Source organism: Nelusetta ayraudi, unplaced genomic scaffold (assembly GCF_046127955.1).
Source record: "Nelusetta ayraudi isolate G7.1 ecotype Tasmania unplaced genomic scaffold, CSIRO-AGI_Nayr_v1 ptg000146l, whole genome shotgun sequence".
Classification (NCBI taxonomy): Eukaryota; Metazoa; Chordata; class Actinopteri; order Tetraodontiformes; family Monacanthidae; genus Nelusetta; species Nelusetta ayraudi.
The window spans coordinates 657,524-677,569 of record NW_027466196.1 but is presented as its reverse complement, the minus strand read 5'-3'; the positions used below and the strand labels follow the sequence as shown (position 1 = coordinate 677,569).

Sequence of the window (20,046 nt, the reverse complement as noted above, 5' to 3'; positions counted from 1 at the left end):
CTGTGCCGTGGTCAGCCGCTTCTGTTTACCCGCCTGCGTTCCGACCAGCATGGAACGCACGCACGCACGCTCGCTCGCTCGTCTGCCACTATTTTACAAGGCTGCGATTTGAAACGGACCGTGGAATTTTTATTTATTTTTTTTATTTTTTTTTTATTTCAACATCTGTGGGGATTATTTCCCAGCCTGGTATTCAGGCTGCGCACGCTTCACACGCACATTGCATAATGTGGACCCTGCTGGGCGCGCAGCGCAGAGAATAATGACACGGTGTGCGTGTTACAGTCTGGTTTCGGAGCGTGGTGGTGGTGGTGGTGGTGGGGGGGGGGGAATAAAAAATAAAAGTCCGAATGAATGGGCGTGACTGTTGTTGTGGCCCAAAAACGCAAACATGCGTCGTGAAGATGGAGGGAAGATTAGTTCTGTTCGTGGAATGCCAGCCTCCGTTTTCATACCACTTGGAATGTCAGTCGACGCGAGATGTGTTGTGTGTGTGTGTGTGTGTGTGTGTGTGTGTGTGTGTGTGTGTGTGTGTGTGTGTGTGTGTGTGTGTGTGTGTGTACAGCTCGTTGCAGTCGTTGATGGATTCAAAGGCGGTTCATTTGAATTATTGTACGAGGATTTCACAGCTTTGCCTTGCGTGGGGCCACTGTGCGCAGACCGTTGGGCGGCGATACACAGTGGTACCACAGACGGAGTGCAGGTGGAGGGAAGGCAGCTCCGGTCGATGGCATATCACATTATGTTATGTTATTCGATGTGGGTGTGTCTCTGCACGTTGACAGAATTGTTTGTTGTTGCTGAATTATCCGGGACGACACGTTATGAGACTACCGTGCCGTCGTCTTTTTCTGCAGTTTCTTGGCGTTGTTGTCAATGTACTTTCAATAGGTCACCATGCAAGAGCTCGCTGAGCTCTCATCTCTTGGTTTATCGAGATGTGGCGCTGACACTGCGCCGTACATCACCTTCTCTTCTCTGTTAGGCTCCAGGAAATCACCTGGGGCTGCATTTCAGCCACAGCATCAGCCAGATGCTGTAGTCTGCTAAACCAGTCATTGTGTGTGGCGCTTTAGGACGTGCTGTAAATCTCATCTAAAGTCCGGTTGGAGATCATTTGTTGTAACTTTGTTAGCGCTATACAAAGAAAGACTTGGATCTTTTTTTTTTCGGACACCTAACAAGGTGCTCACTTTGCCTTTACCTCTTGTAGGGAAAATGGACATTCAATAAAAGTATCCCAGTGATTTAGTGTGGTACTTAGACGTGCTGTCGGGTTTAAGAGGGCTGTCTAAATTGAAGCATCAAAGGATACCCCGACTTCAAAAGGCACCGAGGTCCAAAATGCTGAATCCATCTTTTCTGTTGGTGCAGCCAGACAGAATCTCAATCAGGCCACCCCGACCTCTAGGATGGAACTGGCACACACCTCGAGGATGTTGACATCTGTATGAGTAGTTTATCATCTTTTGCAACACTTGCTCAAAAATATTACCGGACATAACAACCTGCACAGGTGAGCGTGCGTGGGATTAAATAAAAGTACTCAATACTCATTAAATTTCTCGACGTTTCCGTCGATGCTTTACTGCAACAAACCACCTCACTCGTTGAATCGCAACACTGTGTGCAGCCTTTTGCATAAAGATAAATCAAAGGGAGAAATGGCATGTCAAGATCTCTGACGTCTGACAAATGGTCCGACTCCACATCAGTGCATTATACTCGACTTTCCTCTGGTCCCTCCTCCATCTGCATACCTCATGAGTCTAAAACCGCAGCTTGTCTGTCAGTGAATGGTTATCTGCACTGCAGTCTGATGGATGGTTTAATGATCAACGCCTCCGGATCGGCCGCTGCCAGTTCAGCTACCGCCGAAAACACGACCCTCGCAAAATGCATTTCTGCTCAGCACGGCTGCATGGACGCGGACCTGCTCCTGGTTGCTTCCACAGAGGGCGGAGCTGCAAAGGCCTTTGTGACCTATAGCGTCATTACCATAGTTGCGCGCTCATCATTTGCACGGGGTTATAAATAGTTAGCAAAACGTAAGGGCTGCTCCCTGGGGTTTTTTTTTTCTTGCACTGCAACCTTTTTGTGGCACATGCTTGTTTTCTAGCTGGCTTTCAGTCCAGCACACATGTTTAGTCCAAAGGTCTCCCCCCCCCCTGTGCACGTATCCACAAAAAGCTGATCGCGGAGTCTTGTCCCTTGAGCTCTGTCAACATTTTAGCCACGTCAGCTGTTCTCTCGGCTCTGACCTCAGTTAACATGCAGTCCTGGCCTTGACTGGACGGGATGACGGGGTAGCTCTGTTTCTCCCAGGGCCTCTGACTCACACATGCGCACACACACACACACACACACACACACACACACACACACACACACACACACACACAACTGAACAGGACCTCTGTAATTCAAGGTAATCAGTGAAATGAATGAACAGCTGACTGCCTTGAGATTAAACTAGACTTTAGAGGAGTGTTTGTGTTTTGATATTGATATAGGGATCATGTCGGTGCCACAGCGCCGCGCCTCATGAGCGTGTCCATGGCGGTGGTTGGTGGGAACGCGGTTCTCTGTTTACTTTGCTTTATTTGCCTGTTAAAGTTCACATACGACACGGCTTTCATCAAGGTCAGGCCTTACGTGTCCTTGCGTGTTATGAGACCTGCAGGGTTGTAATAAGGTTGCTGAGATAGACGCAGCCGTTCAAAGTAATGAACTGTCTTACGATTGAATCCTTTTCAGTGGACTTGCTGACTGCAAAAGTTGTGTTTTATGGTCCTTCATGGCCCTGCTAGAAAGGGGTGGTTCAGTGGTTGGTAAACCACTATACCTCTGGTGTGTATGTGTGTGTGTGAAATAGAGATCACACTTGTCAGCATTCTCTGATGTGAAACCTACCGCCAGGGTTTAGTCAAGCAAGCTTGCAAAAGATGGCTGTTATAAAGCTGCAAATTCAAGCATTTTCTCGGTTCCTTGCTTGGGCCTCCATTGCCATCTATGTCCGTGCTTTCTATGGCTGCTTTTTCAGGTTGATAGGATTTTTTTTATAGGAACTCCATGAATTTGTAAAACATAAATTGTAGGGATTGTTGACATGGTTACTGCTAGTGACAATGGCCAGGTTTCCCAGATATGATCCTTCTTAAGGATTTAAGAAGGCCCTAAAGAAGGGCTGTGCTTGCCAGACCAGTTCTGTGTCAATTCTTTTTAGGTCTGCAGTCACGGCCAGGAGACGAGTTCTGTAAGGGTTGTCACTCACATTCACAACGAAGAAACGCTGCCACCGAGATCACCAAAGAGATTTCATGGCTCTCCAACAGTACAACCACACCTCAGCTGCCACTCTGCCAGAGGGCAGCGGCAATTATGTGGCTTTCTCTCTCTGTCACATGCGCTCTCACACACACACACACACACACACACACAATCCTGTCTCCTGTGTAGCTCCACAAACTTCAACCAAGAGTGATACCCTTGCCTCAGCCAAGTTGTGTTCTGTTAGACTATTTTATGCACTTGTTTATATACATACATGCATATGTGTATACTGTGTGTGTGTATATATATATATATATATGTATATATATGTTTGTATGTATATATATAAACTGTATATGCATGTGTTTGTTTGTTTGTGTGTGTGTGTGTGTGTATGTGTGTTGAAATAACAACTGCTAATCAGGGGACAGGATTTCTTCTGCTTTAAACAGTTTTTTCTTGAGACTTCAATAAACATTCTTTGGGTTCGTCTTAGTCATGTTAAGAGCTTTGGCTCATTGCTGGGATCAAACCTGACTTCAGTCATTTTCATTACACCCATCAATCCAGCGGCACTGTTATCTCCTAAAGCCACATTGCAGAGTTTAATAAAAAAAAAAAAAGGATCTTTTTTTTTTTTTTTCCCCTTTCAAAGTGGTCTTGACTCTGTGACCTTGACACACACCCTTCAACCAGAAGCCCATCACATTTGTGTGTTTAAAAAAAAAAAAACAAAAACCCCAAAACCTTTGCAAGTGTTGGAATTTATTGTAGAATTTGTCGTATCTTTCCAGTTTGTCCCAAGCCAAAAGCTCCTCTGCACACATTGATGTACCCACAGCAGAGAGAAGTTTCATTCAATTTCACATCATCCAGCATACTGAAATATAGTTTTTTTTTTTGTTTTTTTTTAATCTTAGTTTTAAATAACAGATCTGGATTGGCTTAGAACAAATGGACAGCTTACCGTGCCAGTGGTAAACACTTGATCAAACGCAGTCAAAGGTGTCTTTGACAGATGGTTTTAGAGGAAATTGCTGAATGCTGATCAGCTGCTTTGCATTCACACGGTTGGAGCTGGCAACGTTGCCATGGAATTTTAACATTTTCTTACTAAGCAACTTGGATGTTGCAAGTTCATCACAACAAATGTAAAATGGGGCTAAGGTGGCAAATGTCCAAAGACGATGTTACTGTATATTCCTGCTGTAAAGTATGTTGTTTGAGGTGGACTGAGGGGGTCTTGTAAGCGCTCATTTTAAAATTTTGACTGATTAGCAGAGTGACTGATTTTGCCAAATTCTAATCAGCAAACGTGACTCTGCAGTCAGAGTAGAGATTGAGTCGTCTTCGTGTGCTGCATCTTTGTAAGTGAAATGGTGTTTTGAACTCTTTCCTCGCACCCAGACTGCCTTGGACCGTGTTTCTGAACCAAACTTTAGTTTATCTAATCTCTGAATAAATGCTGGCTTTGCAGAAAGAGATGGAAATCACCAAATTATTACAACACCTGAAGCCCCTGTGTGTGTTTCCAGGCTGCTCTCAGCTGGGTCTTTGCCAAGAGGCAGTTTTGATTGTAACCTCGTTGCAAACATTTCGGAGATGCCCAGGGGAGAAGTGGTTTTTCCGTCTCTGTGATGTTGGGCAAATGTCTCTGCACGCTGCCAAACCCGCTCCTGCCTCCGAGGCCTGTAGCGGTTCAGTAAACATACCCTCACTGGATCTCCGACAGCTGGCCCAAAGGGCCCAGACATTGAGATAAAGCTGCAGGACAACGAGGGTTCCAATGACTTTGTTAAGTGAGATATTTCCTTGTCTCCAAGGTGCTCGAGTAGGTTAATCTCTTACGCATATATGCCTAATTTTCTCCCCCCCTCAGTTTGGTGTAGAAAAGGGCGTTTAGTTATGCTATTACCAAAGTCAATCATGTGCCCAGTGGGCTCAGACAAATTATTACATCATTGTTAAAATGTGCCTTTGTGACTACATAACCCTTGAATCACTAAAAAAAATACTTGTGTAGCTCAAACATTATGGTTTAAAATCGTACACCCAACATTTTCACAGAACTTTGTGGACATGGGATTGGTCATGTTGGAATTCTGTGTCACCCACAAATCTTCTGTGGGCCTGCATAATGAGGATGGTTTCACACCAGTGCAGTAGGCAGGCACTTGAGTGAAATCATTGGATTATTGTGAACTTGAAGAGGTCTCAAGGTTGATGTTTGAAAAACTTGGATAGATGATGTCAGCAGTCTTTGGAAAGTTCATGGATTTTGGAAGAAAAGCAAAAGACTGACATGACAAAGAATTCAGCCTTTTTGAACTGGACATATTGGTCAGCTAGGCATACGTAGGTCTATACATACAGTCAGTACATAGTGTAGACTACCTGCAATGTTCCTTCAAATTCCCCCTCTAACTTAAATAAAAAACCCACATGATCACACGGTTGCTCTGGCCCGTCATTTGTCCCAAAGCCAAATGATGTGCTTCTCATTGACCTCCAAAGACTGTAGTGTCGTAGCAAGGTTTGTGTACTGACTAATGAGTTCAGAAAATAGCCTGCTTTTTTCCCCAGATGAAGCCAGTTGTCATCCATCCCAGTGCCATTCTCAGGCAACCGGCCACTTAAGCTCCATATCTCCACATTCACGGACTCAAGATGCCTTGATTTTCCTTTCTCTCTGAGGACTGTCCAAAGTGCCTGCTGACAATCAGCTTAGCTTGAGAATAAACAGAAATAGACCCACAAAAGTATTTATTTTTTCCACCGCCAAGCAACGTGAAGAGGCATTTATAGCTCTTTTCCAAAAATTCTTCAGTTGAATTCTAAATAGCAACTGATGGCATAATGCTTTATCATCTTCTAAAGAGTTATAATTGGCCTCAGCAGCCATGGATGAAGGCTTTATTATTGCTAAGATCTGCATTTGAAGCTCGGCTATTTGCATGCCTGCGATGCTCTGTCATTGCCAGCTGCACTTTTAACTGAGTGTCAAGTGAACAGATTCATTTCCCACAACCTCTTGTGTGTGTGAAGAGATTTGAAATGTGTTCAGCAGAATCTGAAGGCAAAGTAGACATCACTCTCACTCTGCACGTTTCTGTAATGAATAATTGAATGATCCCCCGGCCGACCGTTTGCCTCTTTGCTGTTTAATCACTTTGTTTTCTGTTAAAGGCCTGTTTTAAACTGGTTTAAACCACAGACCAGTAGCTCGTACAGGGATAGACCTCTGCTAAGGGAGTTTATACACTCCTCCGTAAGATGAAGGACATACAAAGACATCTGTGGCCTCTTCACAGAAGATCTAGGAAGTAACTGTAACCTATTGTAATGTTAAAATTCAATCGTTTGAATGAAGTTACACCACGGATATTTAACTGATACATTAAGTATATACAATAACACTGATGATAAGACTTGAGGGGGAAAAAAAAATGCAACATTCAGAACTTTTGGTGTCATGACATCATCGTGTACCAGCCGCTGTGTGGGTGTTTTTTCTGTTCCTTGTTTACTGGTCGGCACGTATGCTCACGCTAATGCATGCAAATTGGGTACTCACTGAAGCATTTGGAACACTAACCACTTCACTTGCTGTTGTGGATTCTATGTCAATGAACAAAAATAGTTTGAAACGGGTTAAAATGATAGAATAGCCAGAATTTCTTATGCCCTTTTTTTTCATGGAACTGTCAGAAGTTTGCTTAAAATTCACTTTATATTTTAAGGAAACTCAACAACTATTTTACCTCTTAATAGTGCATCAGTCATTTATTTTGTTGCCAACAATGCTTTTTAAAAAAAATAAAAAATAAAATAAAATAAAGCAGAAATGTGCAAACTGATTGTTCTCTTTGAGTGAGTCATTACCGACCACTTCACCTCACCTTTCCTCGTAATGTCCATTTGTTAGGCAGTATAATAACAATAAAATAAGAGGAAACATAAAGTGCAGTATAAATCCATAACAGTCCCGCAAAGCCAATAAGATGAGCCTTTGCTGTGCTCATGTGTGCAGAGCCATTAAGTCCTTTCTATTTTCTAACCACGGGTGTAGGAGGACATCCGTGTGCTTTGATAGCGCAGCGGAAATGAAAGAACACCGAGGCACTCCCTGTGATTGGTGGCCACTGTGACGCCACAGTGCTGATCCATATTATTCAATCCCCAGCATTTCAGTCAACCTCCCCAGATGTGCAGCCGAGCCCCCGGTCGCTGGAGCGATTCCCTGCGGCAGTAATCCCCAAGGTTCCCACGCCACACAGCAGAAGCCGTTGGGTCAGTCTGAACTGTGGTGAACTTCTAAATCCGAGCTGCTGCTCTAGATTTAGGGCCTTGCTGTCAGGGAGACGGGATTATGGCAGCACCTACGGCCACGGTTGCGTAACGCTGTCGTTGTGCTTGTGCTGCTACAACTGAGCGGCGACGGCGGTTCGCTTTTCATTACTCCCGCATTTCATTTTATGTGTGTGTGTGTGTGTGTGTGTGTGTGTTGCTGAGGAGGAGGTCGTCATACTTGCATTCCACATAAGTATTGAACCAATATTGAATGTCCAGCTGTCTTTGGTGAACACAGAGATGAGAGAATAACAATCTGACTTCCATCCAGAGTCTTGGGGGGGGGGGGTTCAACCCGTCCAAGCCATGTGCAGGCACGTGGGAGATTAGTGTAGAAGAATTGAATTGTTTCCGTTTCAAGGACATCACCAAAAGAATTCATCATTTGGTTATTGCCCTTTGTTCCCTTTCAATAAAACACTTCCTCGTGAACGACCGTTTAACTGTGCTGTATTTAGCCATTTTGAATGTGGAGTACTTGTTAATTGTGTGGCTTTTATTTAAATTTTTACTACTGCTTAATCCAGTGTGTTAGAAATGTGCAGAGTAACCGTGAGCTGAAAGAGAATCCAGCTTGGGTCATGATGTCTGGCTGTGCTCTGAGCTCGCTGGGTCTTCCCTCTGCTCCCTTCCCTTTGCCTCAGGCTCTCTCTGTGTGTGCGCCACAGATAAGTGTGTGTGTGTGTGTGTGTGTGTGTGTCTCACATGTATGCTGAACCAGCTGCCCCCTGCCTGTGATTGATAATGTGCTTCATTATTTGTGCCATTTCATCTGTGGCTTCCAGGGAAAGCTTCAAGCTGGGACTGTCTGTCTGCTTGGAAATACCTGCTAATGATGGGACACACGCACACACACACACACACACACACACACACACACACACACACACACACACACACACACACACACACACACTGGCCAAGTGCACAGAAACACCAGTGAGCTAAATCCCAACCTTGGTCCCAGACATGGCATTTGTCCATACATGTGTCACTCCAAACAAACAAACAAACAAACAAACAAGCAAACAAACAAACAAACAAACAAACAGTTGTGTGTGAGTCTTTTAAGAGTGCAGCATTTTTTCTCAGAAAAATAAATTGTTATCTAATATACAAGCAAATATCTTTTTATGTTTTCTGATTTCTGTATAGTTTCTAAAATGGCTTTAGCTGTTTGCAATCACTCCTCTTGTACCGACTGTGCTCTCGATCTCAATTTGTAGTAATATTGTGCAGCTGGGGGGGCGGTTCAGTGTTCCTAATATAACAGCCATTGTGTGACTTTGAGTCAAGGCCATGTCACACTGGGAATGTTTTCTTCTTCCCCTCAGGCTGCTTCCATCAGGGGTGGCCACAGTGAATCTTCAGCTTATGGTCTTCTGCGTCCTCTTCTCTCACACCAACCGACTCACTGTCCTCTTCAACTGCATCCATAAATCTCTTCTTTGCTCTCCCCGCCTGCCAGTTCCAACCTCGGCATCCTCCTATTGAGATATCCACCGTCCACACCTTCCCTGTGCATGCCCACACCGTGCCGGTCTGCCCTCTCTGGCTTTATCTCTACACACGGTGGGGACGACTGGCCGGTGGGTGTTTCAGATCAAAGCCAGTCACAGCGGTAACCTGAATTATGAACTGCTGCAACATTTAAAGAAGTTTCATGCTGCAAAACATTCAAGCAAAAAAAATGTGTTTACTCAGAAAATTCTAGATTCAATGTCACTTAGTGATAATAAGCCTGGTCTCCCAATTTTCACCTGGGGTAACCACATGGTGATTTGTTTAAATCTATCCAACTGTAGAGAGTCGTAGGATTGTAGACGACTCAATGTTGGGGAGTTTATGAGCAGTGTTCTAGTTTCATTATTCAGCACCTTTTAGCTTCCATTAGCCAAAGCTGTTATGCCACTGTGGTCTTGAGACCAATTACATCCAGAAAAGCTACTTGCCATCAAGATGACCAAAGTGGTTTGGTGAGGATTCAGCAAATGTTGTCCTGATTTTCATTGCCTTTGTGTTCTTCAGACAGGGTGGTGTGAGACACAGGTGATGTCTTCAAAAAATATTACTGAAAAACATGAAAGTTTCACGTTATAAAGTCATACTGAGCCCTGTTTTTTTTCTAGGTTGGCAGCAATGTGCTTCCGTACAAAAGTGAAATGATTGTGAAAAGATTTGGCTGGGTAAACAGAGGGCTTTCACAGGAGGAGGGGTCGATGTTCTGGAGGCTTGGGACATGAGAAGGTTGTTGAGGTTGGCTCATTTCGTGAATGCACTCGAGGGGTAGATGAAGAGATTTCATATTGAACTCTAACATGGATAGAAATCCGGCAAAGTGTGTGAAGGAAAGGTGTAATGGCTTCTTACCAACCCCCCCAACCCCCCCCCCCCCCCCCCCCCCCCGCCCTCATCAGCACCCAGGCAGCCCTGTCTCGGAGCTTTAGAGGAGCACTTGCCAGAGAGGAGTGCATTACAGTAATCCAGCCTGGAGGAGGCCGAGGTGTTGATGAGTTTTTCTGCATCTGGGATTGCAAATGAGGGTTTCATTTATGCAGCGTTCCTGAGCCGGGAGAAGGAGCGATTGCACAGATGTTTGATGCCAGAAGAGGGTTGGAAGGTAACCAGCTGGTCGGTGATTGATAAGGAAAGTGGAAAGTTTTGCCCAGCAGAGGATCTGCCGTGTTATGAAAGGCACTGGTGTTGATGTTGAAAAGGGCTGCAGGAAGTTGTGATTCACCTTCACTTTTGATCTCATGGAGGGCAGGTCAGATTTCCGTCCTGCGTTTAAAAACCTTTAACACATTACCAGCGTTGCCGTTAAGTTTAATGGTCAACTCACAAAAAGGTAGAAACTCACATTTTCGTTTATTCTCGTCTGACGCAAGCCTGTCGGGGTCTGTCGTTGTGCTCTATGTGTCTGTGTTTTAGTACCGTATTGTCGTTGGTACCCCTTCTTGTTATCAGGGCCGCACATGGAGCGGGTTCACGCAGATGACAGGAAATGTTTTAGGAAGCGAGGTCAAAGCTGCAGCGTGGCTCTGGAAGGGGTCTGAATGTCAGGAAGAGAGAGAAGACAGAGATAAGGTATCACAATCACAGTCTCCGAAGGAATCAGCTCCTTCATGCATTAGTAAAGAGGCCTGTGGTTTCTAATAACAAGACTATATTTACCTCAGGACTCGGAGCTGCAGGACACAGATGCACGCCGACGCTGACGGTACAGTGAGAGAAGCTCAAATGCAAAGAAATTGCAGGTTTAGAAATGCTTAGATATGTCAAATTTGAGGTTGTATAGGAAGAAATATGTGTGAATTTATGAAAAAAAAAATGTCAATAGGAAGAGACATTTAGAAATGTATTTGGTTTCGGGCCAGTTAAATACTTTAGAGTGCGTTGCTTGTGATTAACCATCATGCCAGATAATCAGTAATATGCGTTATTGGATCTATCAGTCAGATCAGTCAGTGTTTGTGGAGTAGCAGCTGCCTAGAATATGAATGTAAAGATCATCCGTACAATGAAAAGGTTAATGTGATTCATGAGTTGAGTGAGAGGGGGCCTCATCAAACCTCACATGCACACACAAAGAGGTTGCTACTTATTTTCTTGTCACATTTCCGGCATAAATTCCTTATTGAAAGCTGTGTTTGAAAGGAGACCAGAGATCATCAATGAATCAATGGGTCATCATCACGTGTGTCTTACAGCTATAATGTCTTGCTGTTTGCTATTTCACGTTGTCTTTCTCCTTCTAATACATATTTAATTCAAAACAGGAAATGGGAAAAGTGCAACTGTGCTATCATGACATCATGCTACGAGATTTGGGGTAGAAAATGCAACAAAATGGAACGAAAACAACAATAAAATGTGAACACAGCTGTCTCAGATGTTATGCAGTTCTACTTGTATGATACATATTTTGTTAACATGAAGCAGTACAAAGTGGAGAGGCCACTTGAACTTTGACTGCCGCTCAAGCTCTCTGCTTGGACTTTCACAGTCTTTGTAGTTACAATTGCTCGGCTGGTGTGTGAGATGGTGAGATGGTTGGCAGGAAGTACCGAGGAGCTTTGACCGATGTAAAAGCCAGTGTTGTGCTAGCTTACACACTGGCACAATAGAAAACTGAAATGGAAAATCAGCTTGTTGGAGTTACTGATGTTCCTGGAAGCTGAAGGGGATGCTTAAAGAGATCCGCCCTAATGAGAAATGTGTATTGCACATCTTCTGTGTTGTTGTTAAGTGATAGAGGGACTCAAACTCAAAGCAGTCAAAAGAAATAAACTTTTTTTTGTCTGTCGGCTCTTTGACAGGTGTTGATAATTGGTGTTGAGTACAAAGCAGCTGTAATTTAAGGATGATTATGAGCAATTGGGTGAGATGACACCTGACTAAGTGATGCTGCAGGGACTGAATGACAAGAGATTTAATTGGATGTCCTTTAAAGACGCTATAAGCTGCAGCTTTTTCAGTTCGTCTGTGAATCGCTTTCCTATTCCTCACTTTCATTCTTTATTATGTCACATTCCTCTGAACCTGACAGGACGTCACGCAAACCTTCCCACTTCCTTTCCTTGCTGTCAGATATCAAAGTTGCTGTGTAGGTAGAATTTATCAAATAAAAATGTGCCCGCAGTTCTTTCACAGTTCAGATTAACTTTTGATAGACGGTGGTTTAAAATTTTTTTTTTAAAAAAATGGAGGTTTGCGCTCAACTGTGGTTGACTGCTCGAAACCTTCAAATGGGTTTTCAATACTGTGCCAGTGCCAAGGTCTTCATTTGTAACAAAAGTGCGCTAGTACTTCTACAAACTTTAATCCTTGGGACGTTCAGTGTGGGAGCAGGAAATGTCAATTGGCTTGGGTTTCAAGGATGCAAATGGAGGTCGAGTTAACGGTAGTCAGTAGAGTTAATACCTTGGTCAGCAACCGTGGTGTTTGTCCAAGTTATCGCCTACAAGTGGCCGTCTGAAATCCAGGCTGCTTTTGTTGGCAGTGAAGATAAAAGGTGGCACAGCTGTGTGACGAGGTGACAATCAGTCCTCTTCTGTCGCACAGGTTCTCTTCAAGGGAGATTTTATAAAATTAGGGTTAGGCTTGTAGGGTGTCTTAGCCCTAACCCTAACCCTAACCCTAACCCTTTTTTTCAGAATATTGTCTTATCAGCTTTAGGGACCTGCTAGAAAGACACCTTACACTTTGGGGCGTCATTTATCTTACCATTTGCATGTCCATCTCTTCAAAGGGGAAGCAAGAAATCTTCCTTTTACGCTTACTGTGAATTGAATTAATCTTTTTTTTTTTTTTTTATGACTGGTATTAGAGCCACGTAAAAAAAAACATGAAGCAATGCAGTAGATAAGAAACATAATCCGAGTAGCAATGAAGCCCAATTATCATTGTTGGGTCTTAATCTGTGCGTGCGATTCATCAGATCCCAAATGTAACTCACTGACTCCCCGGTAGCGTTGCTTTAGAACCCTTGTGTTCTTGTTAGAAGACGCAGATCAAAACCCTGTTGCTTCCTGACACCGTGAGGGACGCAACCTCTTCAGTCAAAGGTTTCACTTCTGACTCCAATAAAGACGACCAAGAATTTGGAAGCAAGTTTCCCATTTGCCTTCCACTTCATCCTCCATCTGCCGCTGGCAGGAACCCTGACAGCTTTAGCTCCGTCTGCACTGGCACAACAGCAGCCTCTCATCCTGTGTTTCTGCGCAGATTTGCAGCCAAATTCCATGTGCTGGATCACTGAAATGAAAGTGCACAGAATGCCGGCAGTCTGCCAGGCGCCCCCACGTCCCCCCCCTCTCCGTGGTCGTCTCATTTGTACTGCTAATCATCCTAATTTCTCCAAACGATTTATTGATTTGAAAAGGCATGGCAGGTCCTCTTGTTCAACTGCACCTTTGTTCTCCTCGACAAGCAGAGCCGATTGAGTGGTGTCATCAAACATTACGCTAACGTATTAAATTGGATTTCTGAAAACGCCACAAGACAAAGCGATGCCCAGGAGGTGGACACAGCGGTACGTACCCCTCAGCTGGGCGCTCCACTTAGTTAATGGGATGTTCCCATATGTGTTTGGAATTGATTTGAGGTAAGGTACTCACTTGGTCTCCAGTTAAAAAGGGATCCTGGTATGTTTTCGAAAGGATCTCCTCAAACATGTCTTTCCTTTCTAGACGCTCGTTTCTGCTGCTGTGGATAATCGTTGCTGACCAGTTGATTGAAGAGTGGACTAATAGAATACGTAACACACATCGACATGAAGGGGGGGAAAAAAGTGGCTGCTAACGTCCCCCTAAGCTGGCAACTCCACTGGCTTCTTTGCACAAAGACCCAGAAGACAAGCAATGAATGTCTCATGTATGTTGCACTCTCTGAAACTGCAGCAGTTGCACTGTAAGATTGATGCTTGATGTGTTCGATGCCGCCTTCCGTGGGCTTCTGCCGTGATGGATTTAGATCAGCCGTCCTCTTCCATAATCCTTTTTTTTCTTCTCTTTTATGTAGCTGCCAGTTGCAGCGCTCATTTTTCTTTCTTCCATGTGGGTACAGTTTCCCACTGGTCACCGACGTAACAAGAATGAGGTCCCCGAGAACAGCGCACTGGCACGTATTCAATACCCTCCTCCAGGGCTTGAAGTCATTTGCCTTCACACCTGAAATCAAGGTCGTAGCCAACTGTTCAAACTCCACTCTTTTGCTTTTGAAACTTTAAATGTGTATAATGTTGCTGGCTTGTGCCAGGAGGTGTCCATTGAAGATGAGGTACATGGCCAACACGTGTCTGCAGCTGCGTTTCCATGACAGATTTCCACCAAATCAAAGCGATATTTCTAAACATTTCGACACAGCAAAACACTCTCATCCATCTGCTGCTGCTCCGGCCCCTCTGTCACATTATAGAACCCACTGTGGCCCGTGACTCAAAAAAAAGTTTGCCCACCCCTTGGTCTAGAGGTAAGGAAGAAACTACAGTGGAAATCTGAGGAAGACGGTGTAAATTCCCAGCCAGGAAAATGCATCAAATGGCAAAGGAGCAGTGTGGAAGCATTACCTCCAGCGACTGCCCTTTGAATGGGATTAAAATTCTTCTGCCAACCATTGATCAGGCCAAAGTCACATGCCAAGTCATCAGAGTAATCAATAAATGGCAAGGTATTGTCTCTCTTCTCCAAAGCTGCCATCGAACTGCGGCCACTCCGCCCACCTCCGCTTCAATTTAGCTTCATGTGAATAATGCATTGCTGGCCTGACACCAACATTTCCCGATTTTGTCTTGAAATTCCTGCCTTTTGCTCAGTTAGCAGACAAGCTAATGAGAGGAGCCTTTCAGCTTTAAGTACACAGGGACGTGTGACAAAGGACTAAACCACATCGTGGGACGTTTACTCTCCATCCCGTATCTCAGTGGAGCAAACCTTGCAGAACTAATTATCCAGAAGATCTTTCTCTGTCTCCAGAAAGGGCGTGCTGTATTTAACGTTGACTCTGTTTATTGCCTCCAGACAAATATTGGATATTATCTTGCCTGCTGAACTTGATGCTTTTGCCGTACCTTTCACCCATTTGAAAACAGACAAAACAGTGGGGCTGCAAGAGAGGGCAACGGGCCGCAAGTGTTGTCACTAATAGGGGATTAAGCGTCTGTGCCCTTTTGGAGACCATTTGCACAATTTTTTTTTATGTGTGTCGTTTCCAGAAAATGTGAAAGAATGAGAGAAGGAACGAGTCGACCTCTCAGTTCTGGGAGGAGACCTATGGGTTAGGAATATCTCCAAGTGTTTTTTTTTCTTTTTTTTTTTTTTTTCATAAAGTGGTTCATTTTCCACTGTGGCCAGAAAGCTCGCCACACTGCAAACGCGGCAACGCAAACAAATTTAGTGTATTTGCCATGCAAATACACTGTACAAGGTGCTGCAAACCCCCACCACATGGGCCCAACGCACTGCAACTCCAGGAAACACTGAACATGCGAAACGCACTGCAGAACAGCACGGAAAAGCCTTGGACGCAGTTGGCAGTGGGATTCTATGTGGACGGTTCGTCTTCCACTGCCTGCGCTCCCTTTGGAAACACTTCCTCTGTGGGTTGCTACTCAGCAGTGCCCGCCATAATGTGCAGTGCACTTCATATTACTTCATATTACTGCTATACTTTTGTGTCATGCATTTTGTGCCCTTTGCTTGTGTCCTCTGAAGTCGCAGCAAGTCGAGGTCACGTCGTGGTCTTTGCACTGCCTTTTATTTTTTATTTGTACCACTGTTTTTTATTTGCATTGCTGTGTTTGCACTGCGGTGGACGTGCTAAAGTACAGATGATTTTGCACCGCTCTGGCGCTGTGTCTCTTTACCTGCATTAGTGCACCTAGGAAAGCCCACCTATCCACCCGATACCTGCTGGCAAACTGCTCACATTACTGTTTGATACTCTGTTCACGCAGGCAAACGATAGCATCTTCCAATATGACTGAGGGCTCATTGTCATTCCATCATGCAGATAGCAAATTGAGGGCGGTGTGAGGCTAATATTGTACATTACCCGCCAACAATTGCACTATTTATTGCTGTATATCAGTCTTCCCTCACTAGAAGTTATTGTCTTTCACGTGTGATTGAATTTCAGGTTAATATAGCCATTGTGCAAATACACAAAATGTTTTTTTTGTTGTTGTTGTTGTGAGCAATCCAAACAGACTGCTCTCTCTCTCTCTCTCTCTCTCTCTCTCTCTCTCTCTCTCTCTCTCTCTCTTTATTGTTGGATATTAAGACACTGACGGAGATCTGTGCTTGTATTTATATCTTCTGAAAGAATGTGGGGGTGGGGAGCGGTATTTATGTTTCCAGAAGTGAGACTGTGTGTTGGAACTAGTGCCGTGCGTACTGTTACTGCATGTGTTATCGTCCCAGCTGTATGAAAATATACTACACAAATGGGTCTGTCTATCATTTGAGGTCTCACATGTAGTCAAATCAAATAGCACACATGGCTAAAATTACACAAATTTAATATATGTTTATGTATTTCTGCAATTCAACTCAAAAGGTGAATGTGGCATATTATATAAACAAATAATATGCAAATCAATATATTTCCAGTTTTTATTTCTTTGGATTTTGCTGATCAGGTCTTGCAGCTTAAAAAAACCCCTCAAATTCAAAAATTCAGAAAATTAGAATGTTACATAAAGTCAAATCTTTATGAAAATCTTAATCAGCAAAGTTACAACAAGGAAGTGCTTGAGATGTCAATTTGCGTGGGACGGCTCAATAGCATTGGGAATTGGTATAGGGGATTGGTATCTCAGTTGTTAGGTTAGGTCAGGTTAAGGGTCACTGGTTAGTTGTTCTCCCTCCCCACCCCCCGCTGCTCCTTGCAGGACCAAACGCTTGCAGGCACGCGTCTCCTTGATTCAGCCTCAGTGTTTATGATCTCCTATTGATTTCAGGCGTGACAAAGAGCAAGTTAATCATTTGGTTGCTCACACACTGACAGCTTCTGATTTCCTGTGGGCAGGTCCCTTCGACCAGTGGTTGCTTACCTTGCTCCTCCTGCCGTCCGCCAAAGCCGTCTTTGAATCAAGCTGTTCCTGCAAGCCGTGAGCAGTGGTGGCCTTAAACGGTACGGCGATCTGCCGGGGGTTCTTCCCAGTGTAGCTTTGTGGAGCGGATGGACCTTTAGTGGTCTTAGCGGGGAAACAAAAAAAAAAAGGTTTCTTTTGACAAACAACGTGGACGGTGGTCCCAAACCGCTAGCCCGAGACTGTTGGCTTCACCTGCCTCTCTGGAGCGGAAGTCAATGCCGTTGATAGATTGCTCTCGTTAGTTGGGGTATTGAGCAGCTGGGGCCGAAAGCTGACGCGCTCGTGCTGATGGAGGAGCAGAAGAGACAAGAGCCCTATTACTGTAGCCTGATGTGGCAGCCTTTGAAAGACACCCTGGATGGAATGAAGGAATCTTTCAAAGCTATTAAGGCCTGCGGTTACACGCTCTCAGATGGCCTAAAACGGCCGCTAAGCTGGCCTCTTTGAGTGCAGTCGTTGACTGTTGCACATTTCACCCTCAGTGTGTTTAAACCAAGAAAGGAATTTTCCACCTTTATCTTTCCGCTGAATGGAAAGGATCTGCGCAGTTATTTGACCGCGAGGCTCTGGCTTGGCATCCTGCAGAGTCTGCGGTGGCCCACAGTTGCGCTCGGCGTCGGCCATCGTGAGCACGACTGGCTGCGTCGCTGCGCAAGGGGAAAAGTAGGGTCGCATTGTTGTATTCAACTTGTAATTTTGTGTGTTTGAAATTGAGGTGTTGTGTGCCAGCTTTCCACAAATGTAACCCCTGGAGGAGAAATAAAAAAAATGCCAGTCCTCACACCAAAGATTTCAGTCCTTTCTTCACAATTCCCAAGGCTTGGTCTGACACTGCTGATGAACTGAAAAATCTAACTAGCACATCGTTTTTAACGCTGTAACTTTGTCTTGACCAGTTGTTTTGTTTTTTTTTCTTCTTCTTCTTCATTTTGTCAAGTGGAAGTGAAAACTTTAGTGTTAAGTTTCTAATAGTCAGCCCTGCTGTCTGCTGGGATTTAACTGTCCTGGGCCTGCTGATCCAGAAAAAGCAAAGGAGGGAGTCTTCCTCTTTTAATTGGCAGCTTAGCTCTGCTGCAAACTGCCCTCACTTCCACGTAGCCACATGTGTGTGGTGATGCCGTCGATGCGGTGTCAGCTTTCACTTTGACCCGGCGAGAAATGCTGCAGCGTGATTTTCTCTCTCTAACGCGGCCGCTTCCCCCTCATCACCGGCGATGCGCCTCCAGAAGCCGAACGCAAAGCGTTTTTTCCCGCAGCACGCTCGGCGTGCCTCGTTCAATTCTCCCGTCAAACACTGGATGTGACGTCTTTGCCGTTCTTTGATCTGCTCTGAGCTCAAAACGTCGCCGCATCCTCCGCTTTGCCTGTGGACTTGTTCTGGACATTTTATTTCACTTTTCAGTCGCGTGTCATCTAAAAAGAGAGAAGAGATAAATAAAACATTAGCCTTTGCTGACGCCCTCTGGACTTGTGCATCCAGGCCTGTCACATCCAGCAAATCCACAGAAGACGCTTGTTTTCCACCCTAGGAGCAAAAGAAAGTGTTGTGAAAATGCCTGCGATGTCTTCTATCTGATGCTCTTCCCTCCCTGATTAATGCACCCTTCAGGGCTGTGAAGAAGTCATCTTTTGTGTTGTGCTCACAATAAAAATAGCGTAAACATATATGTATGTGTGTGTATATATATATACAGTCCTACCCAGAACATTAGAACCTCCTGAGAAGGTTGTTTAACACAGACTTGTTAAAGGCTCAGGAGCCTTTTGCAGGTGTTTTGGATTCTTTGGACTCTTTGAAGCTACAAAACTGAAGCTTTTCACACTATTCTCATGTTCTGAGTTTGTGGCTTTGCGGTTTTTAATAAGCTGAAAATCTTCATCAGCAAAGTTACAACAAGGAACTGCTTGAGATGATCAATAAAATGTGTTGCTTTAATCTTTTATGTTAAATTCCCAAAATAAAACAACTTTTACTTGATATTCTCATTTTTCCGGTAGTACTGTATATTAGCTTTGCACCGGACTGTATGAAATATACATGATGTGAATAATACAATATTCCATTTCAAACAGAATTCCAATCATTGGCGTGCACGGTTGATAACTTTATCTTTTGCAGATGTTTTTGCCGTCATTTGAGCGTTTGTAGAAGTCACCAAATTTCCATTTGGAACGATAACTTAATAATAACATTTCACTAGAGCAAGCTAAGTGTGAATGTACACCATTGAGCAAACCATGAGCACGATAGCAGGGCCTTCACCTCCCCACACCAGGTCTCATCATCCACATCCACCCACGCTGTCGCCTATGGACTCCAAACTACCAGCCATCAATGTGTGGCTCACGCTGTCGGAGGTGGACAAGGACAGATGCTCCCGGCTCATTCATTACTTTTCGCGTTAAGAATTCCTCGAAAGAGCCATAGGTCCCCCCCCCCCGACCCCTTGGCCACAACATCAATAACATTCATTCAACTGCAGATGCAGACTCGTAGGTTCATTTAATCTGCATGGAAAGCACTGTGAAATCCCGGCGCATAACAAATCACACACACACACACTGACCGAGACCTATAGATTAATGCACATCATCAAAGTAAAATATGATTACAAACACACCAAAAGTTGCTGATTTCTACGGCCGGCCACCATTTGGCTCTCGAGCTCCCTCTCCCTAAAAGAGGAAAAAAAAAAAAACTAACTCGGAGGAGCTCATTAGAGGATCTTGTTTTGATTTTTTACAATTTTCATAAAATGTTTATATGCAATACTGTTCAAAATGTGCATGATGACTTTATGGAAAAATCAAATGAAAGCTGTGAATTC

The 20,046-nt window shown here is 44.2% G+C and overlaps 1 protein-coding gene across 4 annotated transcripts in view; it reads left to right on the top strand.

Annotated features, from left to right (window-relative positions):
* Nucleotides 1-20,046, top strand: part of iqsec1b (IQ motif and Sec7 domain ArfGEF 1b) — a 125,790-nt gene that overhangs the window by 435 nt on the left and 105,309 nt on the right. The gene's annotated exons all lie outside the window — the stretch shown is intronic.